Raw genomic sequence first — 12,259 nt, 5'->3', positions numbered from 1 at the left:
CTCTACTGAAGAAGGAAAAATATCCTGAAACACTTCTGGAGATACACAAGACTGTACCAACAACGGTAAATATAAAAGCCTTTCAACTAAAGTGAATGTTATTGTGCACTTAATTTACCACAATACATTTAGGCAAATTGTGTGCTGGTATGCCAGGCAGTGCTCTCCCTCCCCTATTAGATATTGATTGTGCCCCTATTTCTGAGGTCTTTATTCTACTCATATCTGGTAGGTGCTTAAGAAGTGGTCAAGGCATGTATGTGTTTTATGCACTGTTGGAAACAATGCAAAATTACATTTTTCTGGTTATTTTAATTTTTCTGGATATTTAGCCCTCCAAATGTCTGAGTCCTAACTCCCCCAGGGACCCCATTTCTCCAAACCTTTGCACAGATCTGTCAACGTAGTCCTCCATAACCAAATTGTGGTCTCCTCATAGAATACTTTCTTTGGGTCTATTACGATGGCGGTCGGACAAAGTCCGCCTGCAACCGCAATGGCAAAAGGGACTGCCTGCCATAGGTGCGGCAGTCCCGCCATGCCAGTCAGGATGCGACCGCCAGCATGGCGGTCGCATCCCGCATTTATTACATTGCGGCGGGCGCTGCTGTAAGCAGCACAGGCCCCAATGTAAATAATGCATGTTGTGCATTTGCATGCACAACGTAACAGGCACTGTGCAATGCCTGCCACCTTGTGCATGCAAATGTAGGGGGGTACCCCCCATGTGTACCCCCACCCCCCAACACCCTGGGGGCCAGCAACAGGCCCCCAACAGCAAGAACCGCATGATTTTCCATGGTGGCATCGCCGCCACGGAAAGGTGATCTTCCGCCTACGTCATAATATGGATGCCAGTGTTTTGCAGATACCTCCACCATATTGTGTCCCTTTTTCCACCCGGTCGAGAATTTGACAGGCGGAAAAGCGGTGGACGGTGTTTCCATCCATCGCGGTGCCCCCGCCTTACTAATATGGCTGGGGGAGAACCAGGGACATATGGCGGGTGGATTGCCACTGCCAGGCCGGCAGTGAGCACCGCCGGCCCGACGGTGGTGATCCGCCCCCCATAAAATGGGGCCATTTGTCTGGAGTTTGCATGATGTTTGAGTTTCCCATTGTAAAATGCTTTCCATCCCAGTGCTGGGTTCATATGTGAAGGAGTAGTCCATCACAGTCATTCTGAGTGCCAGAACCCTGGCTCTGATAACTGCCCATAGCCATGCTCTTCCTCTTTTGCGTAGTGGTCAAAAAGTACTGTTTGGGGAACTACCTTGATATTTGCCAGTCTTTCTTAATATACACAAACACAATTTTACGTAGTTTTTGAGCTAACAACGAGATGTATATAGTAAGCATGGGAACCAGGTTCACAAAATTATTGGTGCGACCAGGGCGAGATGATTCACTTTTTATCATAAGAGTGAATGTGCATGTGGTGTAGTGGGCATATCTACTTAAGCACTGTATTCAATTTGATCCAAATGAAGACTATTGAGTTATTTTAAAATGAAGTAAACACTGATGGGTACACACAAGGAAAACCTATGCTCACACATCACCCTCTCTGCCCAAACACTACCCTATTTCTGCTCTCACTGCTCCATCTGATCACATATACCACCCCTTTACTCACATACTGCCCCTATCTGCTCCTTGCACCTTCTGCTCAAACATATCTCTGTTGGTTATACCCTGCTGTCTGCTCCCTGTCCCTTCTGCACACACAGTTCTGGGGAGTAATTCAGGCCCCTGCAGCCCCTGCAGTGAAAGGGGTGTGAGGGCAAACCTTCTGGAGACCCCCCAGAACTTCTGGGGCCCCCTTTCAGCCAAGATCAATGGTTATTTGAAATAAAGACGGGCCCCTCATCACATTCTGCAGGTGGGCTTTATCATTTTGCATCACACCACTGCCCACACTCTGAACCATCTGCTGAAATGCTGCTTTCATCTGTTCTCATACTACTTAATCTCCCTGCCTCTTTCTCACACACACTACCCCCTTTGCTTACATACTGCACATCTGTCCTCTGCTCCCTTGTCAGCTCACACATTGACTAATCGCTCATCCACCTTTTCATCTGGCCCCTCCCCCTTTTACTCATACACTTCCACCTTTGCTCACATTCTACCCGCCTGCTCACTGTCCCTTCTGTTCACATACAGAAGCCCTATTTCCTGCCCTCTCTGCTTACACCTTCCTCTTTGCTCATACAATACTCCATCACCTCCCTACCCTGTCCGCTACACACTGACCCTCTTGCTCACACACTGCCCTCTCTAACCCCACACTGCCCTCTCTGCCCCAGATACGACTCCTCACAAATTGACCCTATGCTTCATTCCCCGTCTACTGACACACTTCCCATCTGCTCTCTGCACCTTCTGCTCTCACACTGCTTCCTACCCATTCATCTTTCAAACTGCCCTATTTTTTCCTCGCCTGATAGCACATCCAACAGTAGTACCGCCCCTTCCCTGTTGCCACACTCACTGATCTCATCTCTTTGGTCTCCAGAAATGAAGGGACTCAGATTACAGAGCTCTGTTAAAAGTTAGAATTAGAGACCAACAGAATCCCTCAGACCTTTCCTCAGCAAACGCGAAGCCCCTTGCCTGAAATTTTTTCTAAGGCACGTGTCCCAGGGCACCATAGAATCAAGACTGTTTGACAGTGTTAGAATGGGTAAATACGATGTCAATCAATACCATGATGTGAACAAGTCCGACAATACTGATAAATGCAATGCCAAGGTATGATAACCTGTGCCCATATTACAACATCAGTGCTCATAAAGGGGGCGTGGCTTGGACGCCGATCGGGATGGCGGCGTGAGCTCGCAGCTCCGCGCGGAATCCCGCTAATTCTCCTGTTTTTCGGGACCCTAGGCGACCCGGAGACGACGTTCCTGCCCTCTGAAGTGTAAGGGGACAGCTGGACGTAATCGTTGAATCGCTGGGGGACTGCTGGCCCCGAGGAGATCGAGGGAGAGGCGGCCGAGGTGTAGTCCGGGGTGTGAAGAAAATGGCGGCGAGGAGGTCGGACGGTCCCGAACTTCAGCCCTGAGTCCGGCTGTCGCCGAGCAGAGAGGGACCCTGACCCCGGCTGCCCAACGCACTGGGATTGGCGGCACGAAGCCCTGAGACCGGGGGACGCTGCCCGATTCACCCAGGAGATCAGGGGTTCTCGTCGACCACCGCCCTACGACTCATCCTCCCCCCGCAGGCCCAGTGGGGGTGACGGAACGGAGCTCGTCCGCCTGGTCATTGCTCCTGAGACCATTGGCGGTGACATAGCACTGCCCGGTGCCTGGTGACCGGCACGGACCCACGGGGGAACCCGCAGTACGGGTGGCCGGACTTGTGACGCAGCGCCCTGACATGGCGGCGATCGGAGGGCCGAGGCCCGGGAGCCGCGAGGGGGACTCGGCGACATCGACCCAGCTGAACGAGAGTCCCTCCCCGGAGCTTGACCAGGAACAGCGGCTGAACCGGCGCTTGGATGCCATCCTTGAGGCGATCACCTCCACTAAGGAGGCGTTGCACAATGACATTGCCCAAGTGGCCACGGGCCTGGGGCTGCTACGCGCGGATCACGCGAAGCTGGCGGATCGGGTCAAGGATCATGACCAACTGTTGCTGGACCTGAAGCCATCGGTGGTGACCGCGGAGCACAGGATTACAGACATTTTGGCCCGACTGGACACTCTAGAGCGGAGGGCGGAGGATGCCGAAGGCCGCAATAGGCGGAACAACGTGCGGGTCGTAGGCCTGCCGGAACGGATTGAGGGGGAGGATGCGGTGACCTACATGGAGAACTGGTTCCGCACTGTGGTGGCGCCGGAGGGGCTTACTCCATTTTTCACTCTGGAGCGGGCTCACCGGGTGCCCGCTCGCCCGCCGGGGCTTGGCCGCCCCCCCCGACCAATGGTGGTGCGGCTCCTCCACTACAAGGACCGAGACCTCCTCATCCAGCGGGCCAGGATGTCGGGCCCTTACGAGGTGGAGAACAGCAAGGTAACGATCTTTCCGGACTATACGCAGGCGGTCCAGAAGGACAGGGCATCGTTCCTTGCTGTGAAGAAGGAGCTCAGGGAGGAAGGCATTCAGTACTCCTTGCTCTACCCGGCCAAGCTGCGGATTATCATGGATGGCACCACACACTTTTTCCAGACTCCGGACGAGGTTTGGCAATGGCTTGAGTCGTACAGAGCAGGGACGGATAGGACGCACCAAAGTCGGCGAGACCAGCCCAAGCAGCCCCGGGTGCGGCAGTCACAACGCATCAGGTCCCGCAACAGGCGCCAGCGGGAGAAGCGGGAGGCTCAAATGGCGGCGGAGAAGAGGGATGCACTCGCGGCGACGGCGGCCATTACAGGGTCGCAACAGAACAGTGAACGGGCCGAAACGGACTCGGGAGGAGAAGGCAGCAGAACAGGAGAGGAACTTTCGGAGGCGGAGAGCCAGAAGGGGCCGACGGTGACCCCACAGACTTCGGATACTATTTTCTGCGGCTGAGATAGACTTGGGACTAGATCGGGACTTCATGGTAGGGTGATATCCTGTCGCTGGAGGGCGGGTTGCCGGGTGGGGGAGCTGAGTGTATCGGAGGGGATGAAGGGCGGGACGCGGGCTCCGCTAGCTGAGGTTGGCGGCGACTCACCCCCCCTAGGCCCTTAAGGTCGACTGTGGTGGAGACCACAGGGTAAGTGTGCGAGAAGTTGGATCAAGGTTTGGATGGGGGCGGCCATTGGGTTCGTGTGCTCTGTCCTGGGGAGTGGGGTTTGGGGAATGTTTCAGTTTTGGGGTTGTTTGGGGGGGGGCAACTGCATTGGGGGGGTCATGGACCGTTGTTGTTTGATTCGGACTGTACGGAATTGGAATGGGGACATTACCTAATTTGAAATGCCTAACGTGGAATGTCCGGGGGCTGCGGACTATGGTGAAACATCACAAAGTACATGCATACCTGGTACGCAGGGGGGTTCAGATCGCTATGCTCCAGGAGACTCACCTCACCAAAAAAGAGTGCGCTGCCTTGCAGAAAAGATGGCGGGGCCAGGTTTTTGGCACCACTTACTCAGCGTATGCCAGGGGGGTCTTGATCTGGGTGAGGGCGGGGATACCCTTTCAAGTGCTGAATCAGGTAATAGATCCGGATGGCAGGTTTGTAGCGGTGGAGGGGAGATTGTATGGACGGGATGTGGTTTTCTGTTGTGTTTATGCACCGAACACTGACCAAGGCCGATACTTTGATAGCCTCTCGGGGTCCTTGGCCTCTTTCCTGGCGGGTCCGATAGTGCTAGGGGGGGACTTCAACTCGATTACCGATGTGGCTCTGGATAGGTCCCATCCCCCCCTAGTAGACTCTCCTGTGCGCAGGCTGGCCGCGCACAGGAAGGACTGGCAAGAACGATGGGGGTTGCTGGATGTCTGGAGGGAGAGGCACAGGGGAACCAGGGATTACTCCTTTTATTCCGCTCTCCATGATTTACATGTCAGAATTGATTCGGTGCTTTGCGGGAGCTCCCTAGCCCCATTGATTACCCATGCTGAGTACCTTGCTAGGACGATATCCGATCATAACCCCCTGTTGGTGCATATTCAATGGCAGAGGGAGCGCTCAGTAATACCAACATGGCGGCTTCGTCCGGAGACGCTAGAGGATTCTGTGTTCGACGATGCGGTCCGGCAGGGCATTGATAGTTATTTCGGTGCGAATGAAGGAACGGCGACGAGTAGGTCTACTGAATGGGATGCAATGAAAGTAGTGGTGAGAGGGGTGTGCTTGGGCAGGTTCTCGAATGCTCGAACGACTGTGCTGAATGACTTAATGAAAGCGGAGGAAACTTTGAGGGACCTGGAGCGCCGCAGGCCAACTAGGCCAGGTCTACAGGCCCAGTTATTGGAGGCGAAGGAAGTGGTAGCCGCGGAGACGGAACGTTTGAGATGTTATGACTATAGGCAGTACATTATCAGGGCACACGCAGATAGGGACAAGGTGGGTACCCTCTTAGCCAGATTAGCTAGCCCGGAACTTAAGGGTTGCCCGATCCTCAGCATTACTAACGCGCAGGGAGAGATGGTGTACTCCCAGGCAGCTGTATTGGACCGCTTTAGGGGTTACTATGAGGAATTGTACCGGAGTCAGTTGGGAGTGGGGGTTCAGGACATCGTGGAGTACCTGGGGGAGAGGCCGCTTCCGGTCTTGGACGAGGACGACGCGAAGGACCTGGGTAGCCCGATCACGCTTACGGAAATTCGAGTGGCTATCAAACATATGGCCCGTAACAAGACGCCCGGGGTGGACGGACTCCCAGTCGAGTTCTATCAGCACTATGTAGACGCTCTGGCGCCCAGGCTGCTGGTGGTGTATACGGAGGCCTTCGAGAAGGGGGCATTGCCTGGCTCCATGCGGGAGGCCTTGATAGTACCACTCCTCAAGCCTGGCCGGGATGCCGCGGACGTGAGGTCTTATCGCCCGCTGTCCATGCTGACGGTGGACTATAAGATCCTGAGTCGCATCCTAGCCACTAGATTGGCCCCGCACATGACGGGCCTGGTGCACAGGGATCAAGCCGGGTTTATACCCACGAGGAGCACGGCGATGAATATCCGCCGCCTGGTGGGAATAATGGACGCCATCTTGGATGGGGAGGGAACGCCGGCGGTTCTGTCCGTGGATGTCGAGAAGGCCTTCGACAGTTTGGAATGGCCTTTCTTGGATGGAGTGCTGGAGCGGTTCGGCATGGGCGATGGGTTTCGAAGGTGGACGAGGGTCTTGTATACCACGGCGACGGCGAGAGTTCGATTGGGCGGCTTGGTATCTGCCGCGTATCCGGTGGGCAGGGGAACACGACAGGGATGCTCTCTCTCCCCTCTGTTGTTTGCCCTGGCGATGGAACCCTTGGCGGTCCATGCGAGGTCAGGCGACCGATACGCGGGAATAGTGAGTGATGGGCAATGGCACTATATATCGCTCTATGCGGATGACCTGCTCCTGTACCTAGCTGACACTTCGGGGGCACTGGCTGGAGCGATGGATCTGCTGTCCGAGTTCGGCCGACTGTCGGGCCTTAAGGTCAATTGGGCAAAGACCTGCGTGTTTCCGCTGAGAGCGGGATCACCAGCCCCTAGCAGCGACTTGGGTGTGGCATGGGAACCCTCGTGCATCACCTACTTGGGTGTCCGCATTTACCACTCGGCTGCTGACCTTTTGGAGGGTAACATTGGCCGTTGTGTCCGGTCACTGCGGGGTAGCTTGTCTTTCTGGTCGACCCTCCCGCTGACAGTCCTGGGCAGGATAGCATTGTTGAAAATGGTGGCGCTCCCCCGCTTCCTTTATTATTTCCGAACGCTACCTGTCTGGATTCCCCAGGGGGTGTTTAGGGAACTGCGGTCACTGATTATTGGCTTTCTGTGGGGGCATGGCCGTCGCAGAATAGCCTTGAGCACGCTACTTCGCCCTAAGCTGGAGGGGGGCATGGCCGTGCCCGACCTTGAGCTGTATTATCTGGCGGCGCAGTTGCAGGTCCTTACGCAGAACGTAGCCAGGGTGTTCCGGGGGCCGGAGGAAGACCGGGGTCGGGGGATACAGCGCCACGTGCTGTCGTACATCATTATGCAGCAACGGCTCGAGTTACGGGCCCTCACCATGGAGGAGCGGACGCTCCGGCTGTGCTGGCAGAGGAGCCTTCGGAGAGCGAGGGCATCGCGGCCTTATGCCCCGGAGATCCCGATCGGGATGTTGACGGCTTTGCCGCACGGAGGGGATTGGTCCCCGTTGATGGACTGGGAGGACGCGGGGTTGCAGGTGGTGGGTGACCTGTATATAGATGGGGTGTTGGCGCCGTTCGACGTGCTCCGGGACCAGTTCGGACTGCCTGAGGGGGGCTTCCTACTACACGCGGCTGTAGTGGCTGCCATGCAAAAGCACTGGAAAGAGGGGCTCCTGGAGCCCGCGACGACTATGGCATGCCAATATGTGGTGATGGCGGCTGGTACATTCAAAGCTGTGACGTGCCTCCATAATAGGATGCTGAACGAAGGGCTGGAACCACTCCATGGGCTCAAAGCTAAATGGGAGGGGAGCGTTGGCCGGCCCATACCGGATACGGCATGGGGCCATATCCTGCGACGCACGTGGAAGGGCACCAGGAACGCACGCTTTCAGCAGGTCCATTTTTATGTGCTCCATAGGGCCTATTTAACTCCAGAGAAACTACAGCGGCACTTTCGGGTGCCGGATGCCTGTTGCCCCCGGTGCTCGTCCCTTGGGGCGGACATGGACCACTTGTTTTGGGGGTGCCCACAACTGGGATCTTATTGGGCGGAGGTAGGGGGACTCCTGAATGAAGTGACTGACAGGGAGATAGAATTCGACATGGCGGCGTGTCTATTGCTCTGGTTCCCGCATACTAAGCACACCAAGGTGACAAGTAAATTCATAGATCTGGGCCTGATATTGGCTCAAAGGGAAATATCGTGGCACTGGAAGGCCAGGGGGGGTCCCTCACTGCGTAGATGGAAGAATGAGTTGCTGCGATGGTCTGACTGCGAGAGCGTGCTCCGGATGAAGCAAGCAGTGAAGCTGGGGAATGAGAAAGCTCTGGATGCGGCACGTGCATGGGAGTTAGTGGTACAGGCTCTGCGTGATGCTTTGGTTGAGGATGAGGACGGCGAGGACTAAACCGCTGGACACCGCGGGGCGAACGCAGAAGTATCTATTACGCACTGTAGTGGAACCATCCAGTTCAGTAGAGCGAAGCACACACCTTAGCAGTTGCCAGGGGGGGGGGGAGTTGGGGGGGTTAGTTGTAGAGGGGCTTGGGGAGGGCCGGAAGCCATTGGAGGGTTGCTGGTGGAGGCCTTGGAACTACCGGGACAGGGGGTATTGAGTGGCGGGCAGACTGATTGGGTGGGACGGCCTGGCACGAAGGCCCGAATAGCTTAGAGTAGGCCCCGACGAGGGCAATTACGTTGATTCCACGGTGATGGCTGACGGGAATGTTGTTGCGGGTGGGGGGGTAAAAGCAGATACGTAAAACGACCTTCCGCCAGGGTCCCAATGGGACGTACACTGTGTTGTGTTCCTCTCGAGCGATCTGATATGCCGCCCGGCCTCCGGGATGCGGGCTGAATGGCTGTGTACAACTGTGAACTGTTATTGGACGGGGGGAGCCCACAAGTGCACTGGCTGTTTACTTTTCCTGCTGTTTATAACTCTGCAATAAAAATATAATTAAAAAAAAAAAAAAAAAATCAGTGCTCATAAATACAATGTCAATGCATGTCATAATCTATGCCTGCACAACAGCAATGATACCGGCAGTAGCAATGCCAATGTATGCCATAATCCAGGTACAAACAACAATGTTGTTACCAGCTGTGTTATGCACAGAATCTTTCCTTGATGACCTTGAATAATTATTAAACAGATTATTTTAAATACTGTTTTCCTTTAATTTAATAATAATGTGGGTGACGTGTGAGAGCCTATTAGAGACATTTGGCAGAGAAATGTTGTGTTTGAGTTTCATGCAACATCAATAAAAAGTTTCTTTTAGATCAAAACAGGACCTCACATTTGAGAAATGGAAGCAGTTCATAGAGATCAATTATGTTAATGTTAGTTAGCTGCTGCTGTGTTACAATCTTTAAATCACACGTCACTGTCCCTGAATATGAAACGGACACACATTTAGAATTTGTGTGAGTGAGTCTGTGCATCGTCAGTGACTTGGCCAAAGAGAGCATGAAAGAGCTGAAACTGGATCATAAATTCAAATTGTTCTGAATAGGGACCTCCAAAATACGTTTGGCATGGGGCCCCAAAAATTTTTAAGATGTCTTTGCCTTGATCAATCCTATAGATAGATAGTTGGACCACAAACAGATCTGCAGTTACTGGCCCCAATAAAACACGTCTGGCCAAAGGAATGTGTTCACCTAAAACATCACAAAGCTATATGCCACATGTAGATTGAAATACTCTGCCAATCAGGACATAGCATGCACACCACGCATAGTGATCACGCGTTCCTTATAACGGACATTTGGACACATACACACTGGCCAACACTAGCTCTCCCTGAGGTAGAGAGCCAACCTTGTTAATTTACAACTGTAATGCCATTTAAGAATACAGAAATCGGTTTATGGTACTTCACAAGATGTGTATAAAACCATCAAAACTTTGAACACGGAGAGACTTTCCTCACACGCATTCTGCCAACACTCCCCCGGCTGCTGAGTTTAATTAAACCAACTCTTTTTTTTTATAGAGTTTTATATAGCGCAAACTTGACCCGAAGGTATCAGAGCGCTTTACATGCGCACCAGTTATGTTACACAAGTACACATTCATTCCTTTTAGTTAGGCTGGGGAGATTGTGTGATTTGGCCAGAATCACAGAATGTTGAGCGTCATTGCCGAGACTCGAACCTGGTTCCCCAGATTTCAGATCGACCTCTCTAGCCCGTTAGGCCACATCCTCTCCCCTAACTTGTTTCTGTTTTGTCAAAAGCCTCTTGTGTTTTCATTTCTTTAAGGTAAATTTATATACGAGCAACAACAATGTAAGTTTCAATTAATCAAAGCAAAGAAAAGAAGAAAAATACACTCTACATATATGTCCATATATATATTTGTGTTCTACAAGATTGATCTTACATTAGGATGTAACAAATGTTTTAAGAGCATTATCCATCTTGAATAGTTATGATCTCTCTCTCTTCCTCCCAACTTTACTCTGCCCAACCCTTGCCCTGATGGGAAGGATGTTCAATACCATTAATGGAGATGAATCAACAAAGCTTCCCTGAAGAAAGTTTCTCTGTCTACACAGGTCAATTGATTTTGTTCTGTTTGCTCCCATTCATCTGAATGGAATTTTCTTAATTCTTTATTTGCAAAAATGCTCTCTATTGTTGTTACTATAGTCCTTTAAAAGCTATATCATTTGAAGAAGCTTTGTGGCACCTTGAAAGCTAGCGCCTGGTATCCACTCTGCATCCTATTTTCACTAAGTCCATTTAAACATGGGGTGTTTGGATAACAGTTTGAAGAAGCTACAATGTTTTCACAGGGTGCTGTTAATAGTGTCTACAGTACATCTCTTTTCCCCATTCACACCAGTTAAAAATATGAATTTTATGGGGATGACAGTTTCATAGTGTAAGTAAGACAATGCCCATTGGACACACTGCAGCCTCAAACTCCCAGAGCATCTCTGAGTTTGTGGATTTTTCTTATATTGTTACGTTGATGGTACTTCAAGAATCTTTATCCTCCCTCATTGTAATTATATTGACACATAGGGGCTGATCACGATGTGGGTCGGAAAGGCTCCGAATGGCATTCGGTTAGTCAGTTCGTCGGTCGGACTCCTCGAATCTGATTCAGGCGTAAACATTTCCTAGACCGTGTCTGTTGGAATGCTTTCTGACCAACCACATAATAAGGCCCATATTTGCGTTACTTTTTCATCTTAGCTGTTATAAAGGAGCAGAAAAACATAATATTAAAAGACATCTTTCTTGTACGTTATATATAGCACAAAACAGAACAGTTCTTTGGAGTAATGCAGCATTGCAAGCCATTCCAAAATGTGTGTACTCCACTCCCTGGTTCATCATTCTGGAGGACCCAAACAGCATCAAGATAATATACACAACTGTAGGAGGAGCACTCCATAAATAGTAGGGTGACTCCGGTTTAGCCCCATTTGCAGTTAACAGAAAACACAAAAATTTATTTTGATCAAGATGGTATTCTGTATTTTTTTCTCATAGTGTAAAGGAAGAATACAGCCAATGTGTTTCATCCCGTAGACAACAAGTCTTCTTCAGGGCTGATAAAAATACATAAAGCATGCTAACCAAATAATAAAATTACATATACTAACACTCTATGACCATTAAAACATATTGACACATACAAATATAAAACAAACGTGGCACTCATGACCACTCAAAAACACGTGTCCTAAAGTACCAAAACAACTTGTGCCATATGTATTTTTATTTATATATATTTACATATATATTCATAATACATTTATCACAAACTTCAGTAAATTATTTCACACTGCCATCTTCTTTATTACAATATTATATCTATATAACACTCCAAATTCCATCTCGATTTTCCTCCTTCATTAGAGTGCAAAAGTTGTCTGCTCATACATGAAAATTAAGTCCTATTGGGAGAGATGGTCTAGACCCCTATGCTTCAAACAATCGTAAAAAAATCACATGG

The sequence above is a fragment of the Lissotriton vulgaris genome, unplaced genomic scaffold (assembly GCF_964263255.1).
Source record: "Lissotriton vulgaris unplaced genomic scaffold, aLisVul1.2 SCAFFOLD_1282, whole genome shotgun sequence".
In the NCBI taxonomy this organism is placed as follows: Eukaryota; Metazoa; Chordata; class Amphibia; order Caudata; family Salamandridae; genus Lissotriton; species Lissotriton vulgaris.
The sequence above is the reverse complement of the archived record's forward strand: the minus strand, read 5'-3'. Positions refer to the sequence as shown.